Source organism: Apodemus sylvaticus, chromosome 15 (genome assembly GCF_947179515.1).
Source record: "Apodemus sylvaticus chromosome 15, mApoSyl1.1, whole genome shotgun sequence".
Lineage (NCBI taxonomy): Eukaryota > Metazoa > Chordata > Mammalia > Rodentia > Muridae > Apodemus > Apodemus sylvaticus.
This window is the reverse complement of record NC_067486.1, coordinates 11101563-11120294: the sequence shown is the minus strand read 5'-3', so window position 1 is coordinate 11120294 and position 18732 is coordinate 11101563.

The window sequence follows — 18732 nt, the reverse complement described above, 5'->3', positions numbered from 1 at the left end:
ATCCTTACCAATTTTTCTTTTTAACATGAAACAAACAGTCATTCACACAAAAACACAGAGAGGACATAAACGTACATATAGACAAACAGTCGGTGCACCGGGACAAACACAGAAAGATACACAGAAAGAGAAGCGTGCTTGTTGTTAAGCAATTGCATCCATTTTCCTCTTAAAAGCAGCTCTTTTAAGGACGCTGCAGACATATGCCTATATTTAAAACCCTTTTCTTTTTTCTTTTTCGCCTGAATCAGCTCTTACGAGCTTTGGACAAATGCCTACCAAATTCCTTCCCCATATTCCACTGTCTGCCCCCTAAGCGAGTACAGCACTGGGTCCATACTGCCTCACTTAGTCCGTATCCTCTAGCTCAACATGCAGGATACCATCTTTTCCTTTTTCTGTTTTCCGTGAAGCTTCGCCAAGACATGGTCACCTCAGGAAGCTTTCTTGAATCCATCCCCGCGTCCGGGCGCCACTCTGTTGGATTCCATAGCTGCCTGCAGCTATTACAAAGTAGTAATAGCTGGAACAGAAGCTGAGGGATGGATAGGGAAGGGGCGAAAAGAAAAAGGGCCAAGACAATATTCACTGATCAAAGCCGGAAACTTTAATGGCGCCAGACCTTTTAACAGTTTGGGCAAACCCTTCCCCCCAGACTCTAGGCTGAGTTCCGGTGGAAGTTGTGTAGCTTCTCTTGGAGGTCCTTGTCTTGACTGCTCTGGCAGCTGGGTGGGTCACCTGCTTAATTCAGGAACTCCTAGGCCTGGAGGAACAATGAACTTAACCTTTACTTCTTCGAGCACTCCACCCTAGGTGTGCAGGATCCTGGCTATCTGGGAGAAGTTAACCTTGACCATAGTCAAGTACACTCTTAGCACTCCACCCAAGGATAAAAATTCCTGCTTTAATCTACTTCCCTATTATGTCCTAAAGGCAGATTCCTGCCTGAAGCCAGAGATTGTCCTTGACCAAAATCAAACTCAAACCATGTGCATGACTGCCCCAATATGGCTCTGTACAATTTCCCACAGGCATTCCCATAAACCCATATGAGCTTGTCAATTTCCCAATCGGGGCTTTAAGATCAGGTGGGACTAGGCCAGTGGTCCTGAATCTATGCGTTGTGACCCCTTTGGCAAACCTCCATCTTCAAAAAATATCTACATTACAATTCATGACTATAGCAAATTTACATGTATAAAGTAGCAACAAAAATAACTTTATGGTTAGAGTTCACCACACCATGAGGAACTGTATTAAAGGGTAACAGCATTAGGAAAATTGAGAACCACTGCTCTAGGCTGTGGCAAGTTGGCAATTAAATCTAATGAGGCCATTCAATTTCAAGGATGGGTTGTTCACACATTTTAGCTCAGAAATATGGAGGCTTTCTGAGGTTCATGAAGATGAGACAATTTTGTTTTCTAGTAGGAATATTTTTGTTGTTTCTTTATAGATAAATTAAATGCACCTTTTTTTAAAGTATCCTAGAGGAAACATTTAAGAAATCAAGAAAATGGGTTCTGAAGACAGATCTCTGAATGCTGAACCTTAATAGCTTGTGTCTACTCAACTCCAGTTTTCTATACACTGAAGGCAATCCCATTCAGAATTCAAAGAGCTGTTTGGAGAAATAAATTATTTTGGAAAATATTTAGAGTGATATCTATCATATATTAACAACTGTCAAATATCAGCTGTAAGTACTGCTTACAAAAATATATTGAGAATAATTTTAAATCTTAAGAGTATGTAAGGTTGCTTGGATATGAAATATTGACCAAAAAGATTCATCCATTAAAGGGTTTCTCTTTAGCTGCTGGTAGCATTGGTAGGTGATTGATAATGAGAATGCAAATTTAGTTAGCAGATCAATCCAATATGATCAATATACATGATAGGAAATATATAAATAATTCTCAAAAGGGTTTTAAAAATATAAAAATGAAGAAGGTTCTAGTAGAATTCTGGGGTCAATTGTGGTAACCATTCCAACAGTACTGAGTATTTCTCATAAATCCCTGGTTCTCATGAAAGGGTTGCTAATAAAAGGCTGAGTCTGTCAATGTGTGTTAGAGCAAACCTTAATTAAATCTCAACACATGGAAGCAATGGGAAGGTAAAAAATCTTTGTGAGTTCAAGGCCTGTCCAGACTACATAGTAAAAACCTGTCTAAAGAAAAGAAAGGAAGGAAGGAAGGAAGGAAGGAAGGAAAGAAGGAAGGAAGGAAGGAAGAAATGAAGGAACGAAGAAACAAAGAAACAAACAAAGAAACAAACAAAGAAACAAACAAAGAAAGAGAATTTGAGAAAAGAAGAAAAGGAGGGAGGGAAGGAGAGAGAGGGAGGGAGGAGCAGGAGATGGGAAGGAAAAGTAAAGGAGGGGAGAGAGAGAGGTAGAGAAAGAGTGGAGTGAAGGGAAGGGAAAGGAAAAGAAAGGAAGGGAAGGGAGAGGAAGGGAAATCAGTGTATATAATCACCACAACAGAAAAAGGAAAAGATGTCCCATATGACTTTAGCCAATGGAGTCATTCTATAAACTTACACTATGATCCCACTTGCCCCTTTGAATCTGCTGGGAAAATCTTCCTCTTGTAGCTTCTATTCTTTAAAGTGGGTACAGCAATTACCATATACTGAGAGGCTTAGGTCCAAGAAACTAAGTACACTCAGCCCCTGCTTTAAACAGATACTGGCCAGATGAACCAACCTTCCTCTAAAATCCGTGGGCATGAAAGGACTACTACTGTAAAAAATTTCTACTTTTCTGTCTCCCATTCTAATATTATTGGGTTAGAAGCAGTGAGAGCCCATGCTTCTAAAGTAATTAAGCTCAAATGTTAAGGTTCTTTTGTATTTTTATGAACCATTAAAGAGATAGATAGATAGATAGATAGATAGATAGATAGATAGATAGATAGATAGATAGATAGATAGATAGATAGATAGATAGATAGATACTATTGGTGACTAGAGAGTTAGAAGACCCAGTTGTTAAGAGTTCTGCCTTCTCTTGTAGAGGACCCAGATTCAGCTCCCAAGAACTCTGATAGTGGTGACTCATATCCATCTCTAACTCCATTGCCAGGGCATCCTACAGCCTCTTCTGTCCTCCCCAGACACTGCACACATGGAGGGCACATACACGCATACATACAAGATAAAGTGAACATATAAAATTAAGAAATATTTTCATCTAAATTCATCCTGTCATTTATTTAATATACCTGGAGAGTCACAAATGAATGCAGACACATGAAAGAAAAAGAAAACATGAATATTTAGGTCACAAAACAGCATCACTTTTTTTCAAAACAGAAACAGATTGTTGTACAGAATCCAGCAATTTTGGTGGAAACAAACTTCAGTAGAAGCATGTTTTCCATTAAGTTAAATACTGTGTTAACCCCAGTCGAAAATACACTTTCCTAAACTGAATACAGAATTTATAGTTTTGCAAAATCATGTCTTCCTGCATTCTAAATGTGCAAAAGATCCGATGCCAGTGACTTTATCCCATGTGACATTAAAAATGCCTTAGTTTTATTTCGTGAACGTGAAATGAAAACAACTGAGAGACGTGTGTATTCTTTCACTCAACCAAACCCCATAGCCACATGTGCTATCTTTTAAAGTTCCAGAGTGCACTTTCCTGCCTTGATGCTGTGTACTGTATAGAGGTTATAGGAATATGATTTATTTCTTCAAACCTTTTGTGAAGAGCACACACATGGGCAGCTTCCATCATCTCGAAACTCTTGGTAGCTGATACTGCAGGACAGTGATATTTCTAAACTAGTGACTCTATGAAGTGTCACAGAAGAAGTGTTGGAATGAGACATGATAGGCTGAAGTTTAGGGCTATCCTGTCTTCTGGACTTATTAAGTTAATGGAAGCACCCTGTTGTGGAGTCTAGAGAGTTGTATATAGCAGAGAGGAGCCTTTGTGAAGGGAATTTGCTTCAGAGGCTGTGACTAGTACTTAGTCATGCCTGTAATTTGTGTATTGCACCTGTACTTCATCTTTGCTTTTAAGAGGCCAAATAGATGAGGAACCTGTTAGTCACATCTTGGGAAGAACATGAGAGCAGACCAGAAAGGGACTAAAACAGAGGTGGAGGGAGCAATGAACGGGAGATGGAACATGCCAGAGCCCATGCACAACCTCCCTACGCAACCTCTCCTGTTGGATCCTGGAAACAGAAGAGACCCAGCCTTGGAGGTAAATAAAAACCAGCCTTTTGTTCAATTACTATAAAATCAACCATGTAATAGACTAGATGAAGTTATTTCCCAGCTTGGAGAACTAGGATGGCAAATAGCAGTCCCTATGACTGGCAGTAGGAATGAAGGGGGAATTACCTACGGCTTATCACGTGTCAAGAAGACTCAGGATGCTTAATGTGATTTCCCAAAATGCCGAACTCAATATAGCAACACCAGAAACATCACCCTTCCATAAATCTCATTTACACTCTTACTCACTAGAATGTCTGGCTTCTTTAATTATGTCTGACTTTTCCTTCCACCATCACAAACTGAGTCATCTGAATCATTTCCACTCTTTGGAAATTTTGGTTTCAATGTCACATATAAATTCTGCCACAGAGCTAATATTCATTATTTCATTTATAAAACCTTTAATCCAATATATAGTCTTTCCTTTTATTTCACCGGAAAACAAAATTACAAAGTCTATGACTTATTCATAGACTACGTATTCATGCTACGGTAAAGCAGAACAGTGGGAAGCCCATCGGCCAAATGACCAATGATACTCACTTTGAAACTATGTGCTCTTTTGAACATCATAGCACATGTGGTAGTAGACCCTCATGCAAAGTAAGTACCCTAGTATAAAGCTTAGCCTCAAATTATATACATCTTATTTCTCCAGTTCTCTTTCATTTTTTGAAAAACAATTAAAGCATGTGGAACTTCCTCAGGCTAATCCTGTCCTAATCTCTTCCCATCTTTTTCCACCCTCTCTCTCACTCAGATGAACAATTGCTAATGTGCCCATTCTATAAAAACTATTATATGTCACCAATGTGCCATGTTCCCTTAGAAGTTTACAAAGATGGAGGAAAATGGCATTTGTCATCATGTTTTCCATCAAACAGATGGTATGCTGTGGATAGCCCTGGGCTTGTATTTTGATGCTAATTCCACTTCTCAGAGGGGCTGCAGATGAGGAGTTGCCTTGGGAACCTTCTCCCAACCTTAACTTTTCAAATAAAGGCTTGAGCCAATGATTGGGCAGGAGGAAATGGGAGGAGCTGAGAGTCGAGGGAAGGAGCGATGGGAATAAACTGGAGGGGAAGGAGCTACAGGAAAGAAAGAGGCATCAGAGGGAGAGAACCTCGTAACCTGGAGAAAACACAAGTTATATGGGATAATATAGATGGAATAAAGAAGTGTAGTGGGAGGTAGCCCAATCTAGGCTTTTAGCTTGTTTTGTTAACTGATTGAGTTGAGCTTTCTTTTACTAGGGAACTGGGTTGGAAACAAAGTAGCAACAATGGTATACTATTAGAAGAAGAATTTTGTCTTCTGTAATAAGAGGACTATTAAAATAAATCCTTGTAAAGAAATCAGATATGTCACTTCCCTGTCAGAAGTGTGAACAACTTTTTTTAAAACTGTGTTTGATTGAAAGATAATGGCTCTCATAGATTCACATGGATGAATGTTTGATCCTTGGTTAGTGAAACTGTATGAGAAGGATTAGAAGGCATGGTCTTATTGGAGTAGGTATGGTCTAGTTGGAGGCATTTCTCTGGGAATAAGTTTTGATGTTTTAAAAGGCCAACCATGCCTTTTTGCCTGTCACCTACAGATCAGGATGTGTCCTTTGGCTATTTATTCAGTACCAGGCAGGTTGGCCTTCCAGCAGACCATCATACTCTCTGCTTGATAATAATTAACTCTAAAGCAATAACCAAGATCACAATTAAACTTTTCTTTATAAGTTGACCTTGTCATAGTGTTTATTCACAGTAATAGAACAGTAAGACACTTAGTGAGTACATGCAAGTTTAGGGCAAGAGCTTAATTCCTCGACCAAAAGAGAGAGAGAGAGAGAGAGAGAGAGAGAGAGAGAGAGAGAGAGAGAGAGAGAGAGAGAGAGAGAAGAAGAAGAAGAAGAAGAAGAAGGAGGAGGAGGAGGAGGAGGAGGAGGAGGAGGAGGAGGAGGAGGAGGAGGAGGAGGAGGAGGAGGAGGGAGAGAGGAGAGAAGAGGAGAGGAGAGGAGAGGAGAGGAGAGGAGAGGAGAGGAGAGGGAGGAAACAAGTTGGGATATAATAAATAAGAGAAGAATAAACAAAAAAGAAGCTTTCATTGGCAGGTATCTCAAGACTCTAACATCTTGGAGTCTCCAGGCTTCACTTTCACAATAACAATGGCCTGATTGTGTGTTCATGCAGGGATACTTCTAACACATACCTGACCTCAGTTCTTTCCTCAGCTGTGAAGGTAATTCCACAACCCCTTTTTTGTACCCTTGATAATAAAATCAGAACCATGTGGCCAAAGCTACCATGTTCTTCTACTTGCTGAGAATGGAACTTGGCCCCTTGTTCAATTATATTTGTACAAGTTTTTTGCTGTCCATGGTTTCCTTTACTACTTAAACTCATCTTTAATTCTTTTTCATAAGTTGCAAGCTTAGCTGTGCGAGGTCTTGCCCTGAGGTCATCACTTCCTCTATACCATTTCACAACAGTCTCTTCTTTAATCTTTTTTCTTTTCTTGAACATTGGGCTTTAGCTCCGTTATTCTATCTCATGCCCCTTTTCTCCTCAGACAGTACACTTTGTATTTTTCCTTTCTCAGCTTGTTGGTTTGTTATTTTTCATTATAGATCTACTTAAGAGTTGCCCCTAATAACAACATGACACAGTTAATACTAGACTATCTTAAAATCTCTGTCAATACCAAAAAGCATTGATTTAGCTTTAGGAAGATATTTTGGACAAAGGCAGAAAGCAGCCACATTCTTTCTCTAAATATCATAAGAATTGTCCTAGGCCAATTACTAATACTGTTTTCATCTGAAATCTCTTAAGCTGGGCTGTCACAATTTACATTGCTCTCAGCAGCATTGTTTTCCACACTCCTACTATCATGGCCCATTATGACCCACTTAAGTTGTTCAATTGCTTTCCTAATCCAAATTCAGCCTCCATGTGTATGTGGGCTTTCTGTTGTTTTTGTTGCTATTGAAGACCACTCTTACTCCATAGTGATCTGATAGGAGACATGGGATTAGTTCAATCTTCTTATATTTGTTAAGATCTGTCTTGTGACTAATTATATGGTCGATTTTGGAGAAGGTACCATGAGGTGCTGGGAAAAAGGTATATTCTTTTGCTTTAGGGTGAAATGTTCTATAAATATCAGTCAAATCCATTTGGTCCAAAGCTTCAATTAGTTTTACTGCTTCCCTGTTTAGTTTCTGTTTTCCTGATCGGTCCATTGAGGAGAGTGGACTGTTGAAGTCACCCACAATTATTGTGTTAGGTGCAATGTGTGTTTTGAGCTTTAGTAAAGTTTCTTTTACGAATGAGGGTACCCTTGCATTTGGGGCATAGATGTTCAGAATTGAAAGTTCTTCTTGGTGGATTTTTCCTTTGACCAACAAGAAGTATCCTTCCGTGGCTCTTTTGATGACTCTAGGTTGAAAGTCAATTTTATCTGATATTAGAATGGCTACTCTGGCTCGTTTCCTAAGACCATTGGCTTGTAAAATTGTCTTCCAGCCTTTTACTCTAAGGTAGCTTTTGTCTTTGACACTGAGGTGTGTTTCCTGTATGCAGCAAAATGTAGGGTCCTGTTTCCTTATCCAGTCTGTTAGTTTATGTCTTTTTATTGGGGAATTGAGTCCATTGATGTTAAGAGATATTAAGGAATAGTGATTATTACTTCCTATCATTTTGGATGTTAATTTTATATTTGAGTGGTTATCTTCTTTTAGGTTTGATGAAAGAAGATAACTATCTTGCTTTTTCCAGGGTGTAGTTTTCCTCCTTGTATTGGAGTTTTCCTCCTATTATTCTTTGTACAGCTGGGTTTCTGGAAAGATATTGTGTAAATTTGGTTTTGTCATGGAATATCCTTGTTTCTCTATCTATGTTGATTGAGAGTTTTGCTGTGTATAGTAGTCTTGGCTGACATTTGTGTTCTCTTAGAGTCTGCGTGAGATCTGCCCAGGATCTTCTAGCTTTCATGGTCTTGTCTCTGGCTGGTGTTTGAGCCTCCTGTGAGATTGTAGGGCTATTTCCGTAACACTGGATGGCTGGGTTTCCCCTGTCAGAGATTGCTGATGTGCTGCCCTCCTCTTGGGTGCCGTTGGAGCCCTGGTGTGTCCTGCCCCAAGCAATGTTATGCTTGGGTTGTCTCTGTGGGCTGAACCTGGTACTGCCTGTCTGCTCTGTCAGAGAGCGAGGATAGCAGCAGGGATCCCTCAGGGCACCAGCCCTACGACTGGCTGGCACACAGAGGAACCACTGCTCTCCCAGTTCCTGGGTGCAGGCGGCAGCCAGTAGCTCAGTTGCCTGCATCCCCAGAGGTCCTAGACTCAAGATAGCTCAGTGCCTGGGGTGGACTGTCTCATCTGGCTGGGGACAAAGATGGTGATTCTGCCTTCTCCACAGGGCAGAGTACCCACATCAGGCTGGCCCTCAGAGGAACCGTTGCTCTCCCAGTTCCTAGGCACAGGTGGCAACCCGCAGCTCACTTGTCTGCGTCCCCCGCGGTAACATATAAAGGAAGATGGTACAACCACTATGGAAATCAGTCTGGCAGTTTCTTTTTTTTTTTTTTATTTTTTTTATTCGATATAATTTATTTACATTTCAAATGATTTCCCCTTTTCTAGCCCCCCCACTCCCCGAAAGTCCCGTAAGCCCCCTTCTCTTCCCCTGTCCTCCCATCCACCCCTTCCCACTTCCCCGTTCTGGTTTTGCTGAATACTGTTTCACTGAGTCTTTCCAGAACCAGGGGCCACTCCTCCTTTCTTCTTGTACCTCATTTGATGTGTGGATTATGTTTTGGGTATTCCAGTTTTCTAGGTTAATATCCACTTATAGTGAGTGCATACCATGATTCACCTTTTGAGTCTGGGTTACCTCACTGAGTATGATATTCTCTAGCTCCATCCATTTGCCTAAGAATTTCATGAATTCGTTGTTTCTAATGGCTGAATAGTACTCCATTGTGTAGATATACCACATTTTTTGCATCCACTCTTCTGTTGAGGGATACCTGGGTTCTTTCCAGCATCTGGCAATTATAAATAGGGCTGCTATGAACATAGTAGAACATGTATCCTTATTACATGGTGGGGAGTCTTCTGGGTATATGCCCAGGAGTGGTATAGCAGGATCTTCTGGAAGTGAGGTGCCCAGTTTTCTGAGGAACCGCCAGACTGATTTCCAGAGTGGTTGTACCAATTTGCAACCCCACCAGCAGTGGAGGAGTGTTCCTCTTTCTCCACACCCTCTCCAACACCTGCTGTCTCCTGAATTTTTAATCTTAGCCATTCTGACTGGTGTAAGATGAAATCTTAGGGTTGTTTTGATTTGCATTTCCCTAATGACTAATGAAGTTGAGCATTTTTTTTATTCGATATAATTTATTTACATTTCAAATGATTTCCCCTTTTCTAGCCCCTCCCCACTCCCCGAAAGTCCCATAAGCCCCCTTCTCTTCCCCTGTCCTCCCTCCCACCCCTTCCCAGTTCCCCGTTCTGGTTTTGCCAAATACTGTTTCACTGAGTCTTTCCAGAACCAGGGACCACTCCTGCTTTCTTCTTGTATCTCATTTGATGTGTGGATTATGTTTTGGGTATTCCAGTTTTCTAGGTTAATAACCACTTATTAGTGAGTGCATACCATGATTCACCTTTTGAGTCTGGGTTACCTCACTTAGTATGATGTTCTCTAGCTCCATCCATTTGCCTAAGAATTTCATGAATTCATTGTTTCTAATGGCTGAATAGTACTCCATTGTGTTGATATACCACATTTTTTGTATCCACTCTTCTGTTGAGGGATACCTGGGTTCTTTCCAGCATCTGGCTATTATAAATAGGGCTGCTATGAACATAGTAGAGCATGTATCCTTATTACATGGTGGGGAATCCTCTGGGTATATGCCCAGGAGTGGTATAGCAGGATCTTCTGGAAGTGAGGTGCCCAGTTTTCTGAGGAACCGCCAGACTGATTTCCAGAGTGGTTGTACCAATTTGCAACCCCACCAGCAGTGGAGGAGTGTTCCTCTTTCTCCGCACCCTCTCCAACACCTGCTGTCTCCTGAATTTTTAATCTTAGCCATTCTGACTGGTGTAAGATGAAATCTTAGGGTTGTTTTGATTTGCATTTCCCTAATGACTAATGAAGTTGAGCATTTTTTAAGATGCTTCTCCGCCATCCGAAGTTCATCAGGTGAGAATTCTTTGTTTAACTCTGTACCCCATTTTTTAATAGGGTTGTTTGGTTTTCTGGAGTCTAACTTCTTGAGTTCTTTATATATATTGGATATTAGCCCTCTATCTGATGTAGGATTGGTGAAGATCTTTTCCCAATTTGTTGGTTGCCGTTCTGTCCTCTTGATGGTGTCCTTTGCCTTACAGAAACTCTGTAACCTTATGAGGTCCCATTTGTCAATTCTTGCTCTTAGAGCATACGCTATTGGTGTTCTCTTCAGAAACTTTCTCCCTGTACCGATGTCCTCAAAGGTCTTCCCCAGTTTCTTTTCTATTAGCTTCAGAGTGTCTGGCTTTATGTGGAGGTCCTTGATCCATTTGGATTTGAGCTTAGTACAAGGAGACAAAGATGGATCAATTCACATTCTTCTGCCTGCTGACCTCCAGTTGAACCAGCACCATTTGTTGAAAAGGCTATCTTTTTTCCATTGGATGTTTTCAGCCTCTTTGTCGAGGATCAAGTGGCCATAGGTGTGTGGGTTCATTTCTGGATCTTCAATCCTGTTCCATTGATCCTCCTGCCTGTCACTGTACCAATACCATGCAGTTTTTAACACTATTGCTCTGTAGTATTGCTTGAGGTCAGGGATACTGATTCCCCCAGATTTTCTTTTGTTGCTGAGAATAGTTTTAGCTATCCTGGGTTTTTTGTTGTTCCAGATGAATTTGATAATTGCTCTTTCTAACTCTGTGAAGAATTGAGTTGGGATTTTGATGGGTATTGCATTGAATCTGTATAGTGCTTTAGGCAAAATGGCCATTTTAACTATATTGATTCTACCGATCCATGAGCATGGGAGGTTTTCCCATTTTTTGAGGTCTTCTTCCATTTCCTTCTTCAGAGTCTTGAAGTTCTTGTCATACAGATCTTTCACATGTTTGGTAAGAGTCACCCCAAGATACTTTATACTGTTTGTGGCTATTGTGAAGGGGGTCATTTCCCTAATTTCTTTCTCAGCCTGCTTATCCTTTGAGTATAGGAAGGCCACTGATTTGCTTGAGTTGATTTTATAACCTGCCACTTTGCTGAAGTTGTTTATCAGCTGTAGGAGCTCTCTAGTGGAGTTCTTTGGGTCACTTAGGTAGACGATCATGTCGTCTGCAAATAATGATAGTTTGACTTCCTCCTTTCCAATTTGTACCCCTTTGACCTCCTTATGTTGTCGAATTGCCCGAGCTAGTACCTCAAGTACAATATTGAAAAGATAAGGAGAAAGGGGGCAGCCTTGTCTAGTCCCTGATTTCAGTGGGATTGCTTCAAGTTTCTCTCCGTTTAGTTTGATGAGCATTTTTTAAGATGCTTCTCCGCCATCCGAAGTTCTTCAGGTGAGAATTCTTTGTTTAACTCTGTACCCCATTTTTTAATAGGGTTGTTTGGTTTTCTGGAGTCTAACTTCTTGAGTTCTTTATATATATTGGATATTAGCCCTCTATCTGATGTAGGATTGGTGAAGATCTTTTCCCAATTTGTTGGTTGCCGATTTGTCCTCTTGATGGTGTCCTTTGCCTTACAGAAACTTTGTAATTTTATGAGGTCCCATTTGTCAAGTCTTGCTCTTAGAGCATACGCTATTGGTGTTCTGTTCAGAAACTTTCTCCCTGTACCGATGTCCTCAAGGGTCTTCCCCAGTTTCTTTTCTATTAGCTTCAGAGTGTCTGGCTTTATGTGGAGGTCCTTGATCCATTTGGATTTGAGCTTAGTACAAGGAGACAAGGATGGATCAATTCGCATTCTTCTGCATGCTGACCTCCAGTTGAACCAGCACCATTTGTTGAAAAGGCTATCTTTTTTCCATTGGATGTTTTCAGCCTCTTTGTCGAGGATCAAGTGGCCATAGGTGTGTGGGTTCATTTCTGGATCTTCAATCCTGTTCCATTGATCCTCCTGTCTGTCACTGTACCAATACCATGCAGTTTTTAACACTATTGCTCTGTAGTATTGCTTGAGGTCAGGGATACTGATTCCCCCAGATTTTCTTTTGTTGCTGAGAATAGTTTTAGCTATCCTGGGTTTTTTGTTGTTCCAGATGAATTTGATAATTGCTCTTTCTAACTCTGTGAAGAATTGAGTTGGGATTTTGATGGGTAATGCATTGAATCTGTATAGTGCTTTAGGCAAAATGGCCATTTTAACTATATTGATTCTACCGATCCATGAGCATGGGAGGTTTTCCCATTTTTTGAGGTCTTCTTCCATTTCCTTCTTCAGAGTCTTGAAGTTCTTGTCATACAGATCTTTCACATGTTTGGTAAGAGTCACCCCAAGATACTTTATACTGTTTGAGGCTATTGTGAAGGGGGTCATTTCCCTAATTTCTTTCTCAGCCTGCTTATCCTTTGAGTATAGGAAGGCCACTGATTTGCTTGAGTTGATTTTATAACCCGCCACTTTGCTGAAGTTGTTTATCAGCTGTAGGATCTCTCTAGTGGAGTTCTTTGGGTCACTTAGGTAGACGATCATGTCGTCTGCAAATAATGATAGTTTGACTTCTTCCTTTCCAATTTGTATCCCTTTGACCTCCTTATGTTGTCGAATTGCCCGAGCTAGTACCTCAAGTACAATATTGAAAAGATAAGGAGAAAGGGGGCAGCCTTGTCTGGTCCCTGATTTCAGTGGGATTGCTTCAAGTTTCTCTCCATTTAGTTTGATGCTGGCTACCGGTTTGCTGTATATTGCTTTTACTATGTTTAGGTATGGGCCTTGAATTCCTGTTCTCTCCAAGACTTTAAGCATGAAGGGATGCTGAATTTTGTCAAATGCTTTTTCAGCATCCAATGAAATGACCATGTGGTTTTGTTCTTTGAGTTTGTTTATGCAGTGGATTGTATTGATGGATTTCTGTATATTGAACCAACCCTGCATTCCCGGTATAAAGCCTACTTGATCATGGTGGATGATCGTTTTGATGTGTTCTTGGATTCGGTTGGCAAGAATTTTATTGAGTATTTTTGCATCGATGTTCATAAGGGAAATTGGTCTGAAGTTCTCTTTCTTTTTTGGATCTTTTTGTGGCTTTGGTATCAGCGTAATTGTGGCTTCATAGAAGGAATTGGGTAGTGTTCCTTCTGTTTCTATTTTGTGGAATAGTTTGAAGAGTATTGGTGTTAACTCTTCTTTGAAGGTCTGGTAGAATTCTGCACTGAAGCCATCTGGTCCTGTGCTTTTTTTGGTTGGAAGACTTTCTATGACTCCTTCTATTTCTTTAGGCATTATGGGACTGTTTAGATGGTCTAGTTGGTCCTGATTTAATTTTGGTATCTGGTATCTGTCAAGGAAATTGTCCATTTCCTCCAGATTCTCCAGTTGTGTTGAGTACAGGCTCTTGTAGTAGGATCTGATGATTTTTTGGATTTCCTCAGTTTCCGTTGTTATATCTCCCTTTTCATTTCTAAGTTTGTTAATTTGGATACTTTCTCTGTGCCCTTTGGTCAGTCTGGCTAAGGGTTTATCTATCTTGTTGATTTTCTCAAAGAACCACCTCCTGGTTTTGTTGATTTTTTGTATGGTTCTCTTTGTTTCTACTTGATTGATTTCGGCCCTGAGTTTGATGATTTCCTGCCTTCTACTCCTCCTGGGCGAAGTAGCTTCTTTTTGTTCTAGGGCTTTCAGGTGTGTCATTGAGCTGGTAATGTATGCTCTCTCCATTTTCTTTTTGGAGGCACTCAGGGCTATGAGTTTTCCTCTTAGCACTGCTTTCATTGTGTCCCATAGATTTGGGTATGTTGTGTTTTCATTTTCATTGTGTTCTAAAAAGTCTTTAATTTCTTTCTTTATTTCTTCCTTGACCAAGGTATCATTGAGTAGAGAGTATTGTTCAGTTTCCACGTGTATGTGGGTTTTCTGTTGTTTCTGTTGCTATTGAAGACCACTTTTACTCCATAGTGATCAGATAGGAGGCATGGGATTAGTTCTATCTTCTTATATTTGTTGAGGTCTGTCTTGTGACCAATTATATGGTCGATTTTGGAGAAGGTACCATGAGGTGCTGAGAAAAAGGTATATTCTTTTGCTTTAGGATAGAATGTTCTATATATATCTGTTAAATCTAATTGGTCCAAAGCTTCAATTAGTTTCATTGTGTCCCTGTTTAGTTTCTGTTTTCCTGATCGGTCCATTGAGGAAAGTGCAGTGTTGAAGTCACCCACAATTATTGTGTTAGGTGCAATGTGTGCTTTTAGTTTTAATAAAGTTTCTTTTACGAAAGAGGGTGCCCTTGCATTTGGGGCATAGATGTTCAGGATTGACAGTTCTTCTTTTTGTATTTTTCCTTTGACCAGCAAGAAGTGTCCCTCAGGGTCTCTTTTGATGACTTTGGGTTGAAAGTCAATTTTATCTGATATTAAAATGGCTACTCCAGCTTGTTTCCTGAGACCATTTGCTTGTAAAATTGTCTTCCAGCCTTTTACTCTAAGGTAGTGTTTGTCTTTGACCCTGAGGTGTGTTTCCTGTAGGCAGCAAAATGTAGGGTCCTGTTTACGTATCCATTCAGTTAGTCTGTGTCTTTTTATTGGGGCATTAAGTCCATTGATGTTAAGAGATATTAAGGAATAGTGATTGTTACTTCCTATCATTTTTGACGTTATTTTTTAAATTTGAATGCGTAACTTCTTTTGGGTTTGATGAAAAGTTACTATCTTGCTTTTTCCAGGGTGAAGTTTCCCTCCTTGTATTGGTGTTGTCCTCCTATTATCCTTTTTAGGGCCGGGTTTGTGGATAGATATTGGGTAAACTTGGTTTTGTCATGAAATATCTTAGTTTCTCCATCTATGGTGATTGAGAGTTTTGCTGGATATAGTAGTTTTGGTTGGCATTTGTGTTCTCTTAGAGTCTGCATGAGATCTGCCCAGGACCTTCTAGCCTTCATAGTCTCAGGTGAAAAGTCTGCTGTGATTCTGATAGGTCTTCCTTTATATGTTACTTGGCCTTTTTCTCTTACTGCCTTTAGTATTCTTTCTTTGTTTAGAACATTTGGTGTTTTGATTATTATGTGACGGGAAGTATTTCTATTCTGGTCCAGTCTGTTTGGAGTTCTGTAGGCTTCTTGTATATTCATGGGCATCTCTCTCTTTAGGTTAGGGAAGTTTTCTTCCATAATTTTATTGAAGATATTTGCTGGCCCTTTAAGTTGTAAATCTTCACTCTCATCTATGCCTATAATCCTTAGGTTTGGTCTTCTCATTGTGTCCTGGATTTCCTGGATATTTTGGGTTACAAGCTTTTTGCATTTTGCATTTTCTTTAACTGTTGAGTCCATGGTTTCTATGGAATCTTCAGCATCTGAGATTCTTTCTTCTATCTCTTGTATTCTGTTGTTGATATTTGCATCTCTGTCCCCTGATTTCTTCCCAAGGCTTTCTATCTCCAAAGTTGTCTCCCTTTGAGTTTTCTTAGTTGTTTCTACTTCTGATTTTAGATCCTGGATGGTTTTGCTTAGCTCCTTCACTTGCATGTTTGTGTTTTCCTGTAATTCTTTAAGAGATTTTTGTGTTTCCTCTTTCATGAGCTCAGCCTGTTGACCAAAGTTCTCCTGTATTTCTTTAAGAGATTTTTGTGTTTCGTCTTTCATGACCTCAGCCTGTTGACCAAAGTTCTCCTGTATTTCTTTAAGTGTTTTTTGCATTTCCTCCTTGTTGGCTTTTGTATTCTCCTGGATTTCTTTCAATGATTTTTGTGTTTCCCTTGCAAGGGCTTCTAACTTTTGATCCATTTTCTCTTGAATTTCTTTAAGTATGTCCTTCATGTGTTCCTGTACCAGCATCATGACCAGTGATTTTAAATCCAAATCTTGTTTTACTGTTGTGATGGTGTATCCAGGACATGTTGGTAGAGGAGAACTGGGTTCAGATGTTGCCATATTGCCTTGATTTCTGTTAGTGACGTTCCTGCATTTGCCTTTTCCATCTAGTTCTCACTGGTGTTAGTTTTTCTTGTCAGTGCTGGACTCACCAGTGCAAGCTGCCCCTTCCCAGTTGGCCTCTGGTGCACAGCTTACCTCCTGCGCTGCTTGTAGACAGGGTGCTGCTGCCCAGGCTGTTCAGATCCCAAAGCAGGCACCCGAAGGCTCTCGCTGGGGCCCGCTGGATTCACTGGAGCACACTGACTTCTCCCAGCTGGCCGCCCGGAAACCCAGCTAGCCACTTGCAGGACTTGGAGATGTGGTGCTGCCGCCCAGGCTGATCTGGGCAGCAGAACTCCCAACCGGGTTGGTGCACACAAGGCTAGCCTAGCTGCTCAGGCCCTGAGTCTAGGCAAAAGCCTGGCAGGCCAATGTCGGTGCAAAGTTCCCCTCAGCTGTGGGTGTTAATTGGGTGTGTCAGGTGGCTAGGATGGTGGTGTGCGCGAGTTCCCTGAGAGTGCTGGGAGAGTCTGCTGGGCTAACAACCTCCTGGCTAGGTCAGCACTCAGATGGCCCAACGAGCAGCCCAGGGCCTGGGGGCAGTCCAGGGCCTGACCGTCTGAGACCCCTGCTATGTCCTCCTTGGGCTATGCCTGTTAGCTGGTTTGGTTTTGCCTGCTAGGTCTCCCTGGCTTCCCTTAGGCAAAATGGTGGTGGTGTGCGCGCAGGCCCGGGAGGAAAAAAACCTCCTGGCCGGGTTTGCACCCCGGTGGACCCCCGATCAGCCCAGGGCCTGGGTGCAGGCCAACGCCCGTCGGGCTTAGACCCCTGCGATGTTGGTCTCGGGTTATATTTGCGTACCTCAGTCTGATTTCTCTGGCGACCGAGAACCAATATGGAGCCCTCGTAACTGACTGGCGGGAGGCAGAGTTCTGATGTGGCTTCTGTGTGGTGAAAGGCACCGTAAATCCGCCGCTGCTTGCAGCCTGGCTGGCCAGCGATGGCCAGTGGTCGTGGGCGCCGGGTCTGCCTGGACCCTGTCCGCTTGGTTCTACTGCTGATGGCCCTTCCTCTGGACCAGCCGCTGCTGCTGCTGCTGCTGCTGCTGCTGCTGCTGCTGCTGCTGCTGCTGCTGCCGCCGCTGCCCCCCTGTGTTTGATAGTCTGGCAGTTTCTAACAAAACTGGGCATGACACTTCCAGAGGACCCTGCTATACCACTCCTGGGCATATACCCAGAGGATTCCCCAGCATGCAACAAGGACACATGCTCCACTATGTTCATAACAGCCTTATTTATAATAGCCAGAAGTGGGAAAGAACCCAGATATCCCTCAATGGAGGAATGGATACAGAAAATGTGGTATATACACACAATGGAGTACTATTCAGCAATTAAAAACAATGAATTCATGAATTTTTTAGGCAAATGGATGGAACTGGAAAATATCATCCTAAGCAAGGTAATGCAATCACAAAAGAATACACATGGAATGCAATCATTGATAAGTGGATATTAATTAGTCCTGAAGCTCTGAATACTGAAGATACAATTAGCATATCAAATGATTCCCATGAAGAAGGAAGAAGAGGGCCCTAATCCTGGAAAGGCTTGATCCAGCATTGTAAGGTAGCACCAGGACAGAGGAAAAGGAGGGGGAAAGACAGGAGAATGGATGGAGAGAAGAGGACTTATGGAACATATTGGGGGGGGGTGGACTGGGAAAGGGGAAGGCTTCTAGAATGTAAACAAAGAATATAGAAAATAAATTAAAAATTTTTTAAAAAAGAAACAATAAAAAAAAAAAAAAAGCTGTTGCAATTCGCCACTCAGAGTTCACAGTCCTCTACCCCTGTGAGGTATACAGCTGTGGAACCCAAAATTCTGGAATAAAGAAATCCTCATGTTATTGCATTGAGACTGTTTCTCGCGAGTGATTTGGGGGTCGCCTTCGGAGGCGTGGGGTGCTGGGGCACCTTCAGTTTTGGGGGGTCTTAAAAAAAGAGATAAAAATCAAATGTTAATAGTAATTTCATGCATTGTGATTATCTGTATGATATGTGTGTGTGTGTGTGTGTGTGTGTGTGTGTGTGTGTGTGTGTGTGTTCTGCTGTGCTCTAAATACGTTTTTGCTATTCTAAAAACTCTGGTTTAGACAGCTCTCTCTACTAGTAAAAAATTCTAAAAGCTATCTGAATAGCTCATGAATTTTCTGACCAAAGTAAGAAAAGCTGCTATGAAAAATTCTTGAATCTTCTGACCAAGTCAGAAATACTGTTAGAAAAATTCTAAAAGTACTTATTGGGTTTCTCAATCAAAATCAAAAAGCAGAAAAATTCTAAAAGTGCTTTGTTCACTCTTCAGGCAGCCTTCTCTGGACAGCTTCTAAAACTTTTTCTAAACAAGCTGT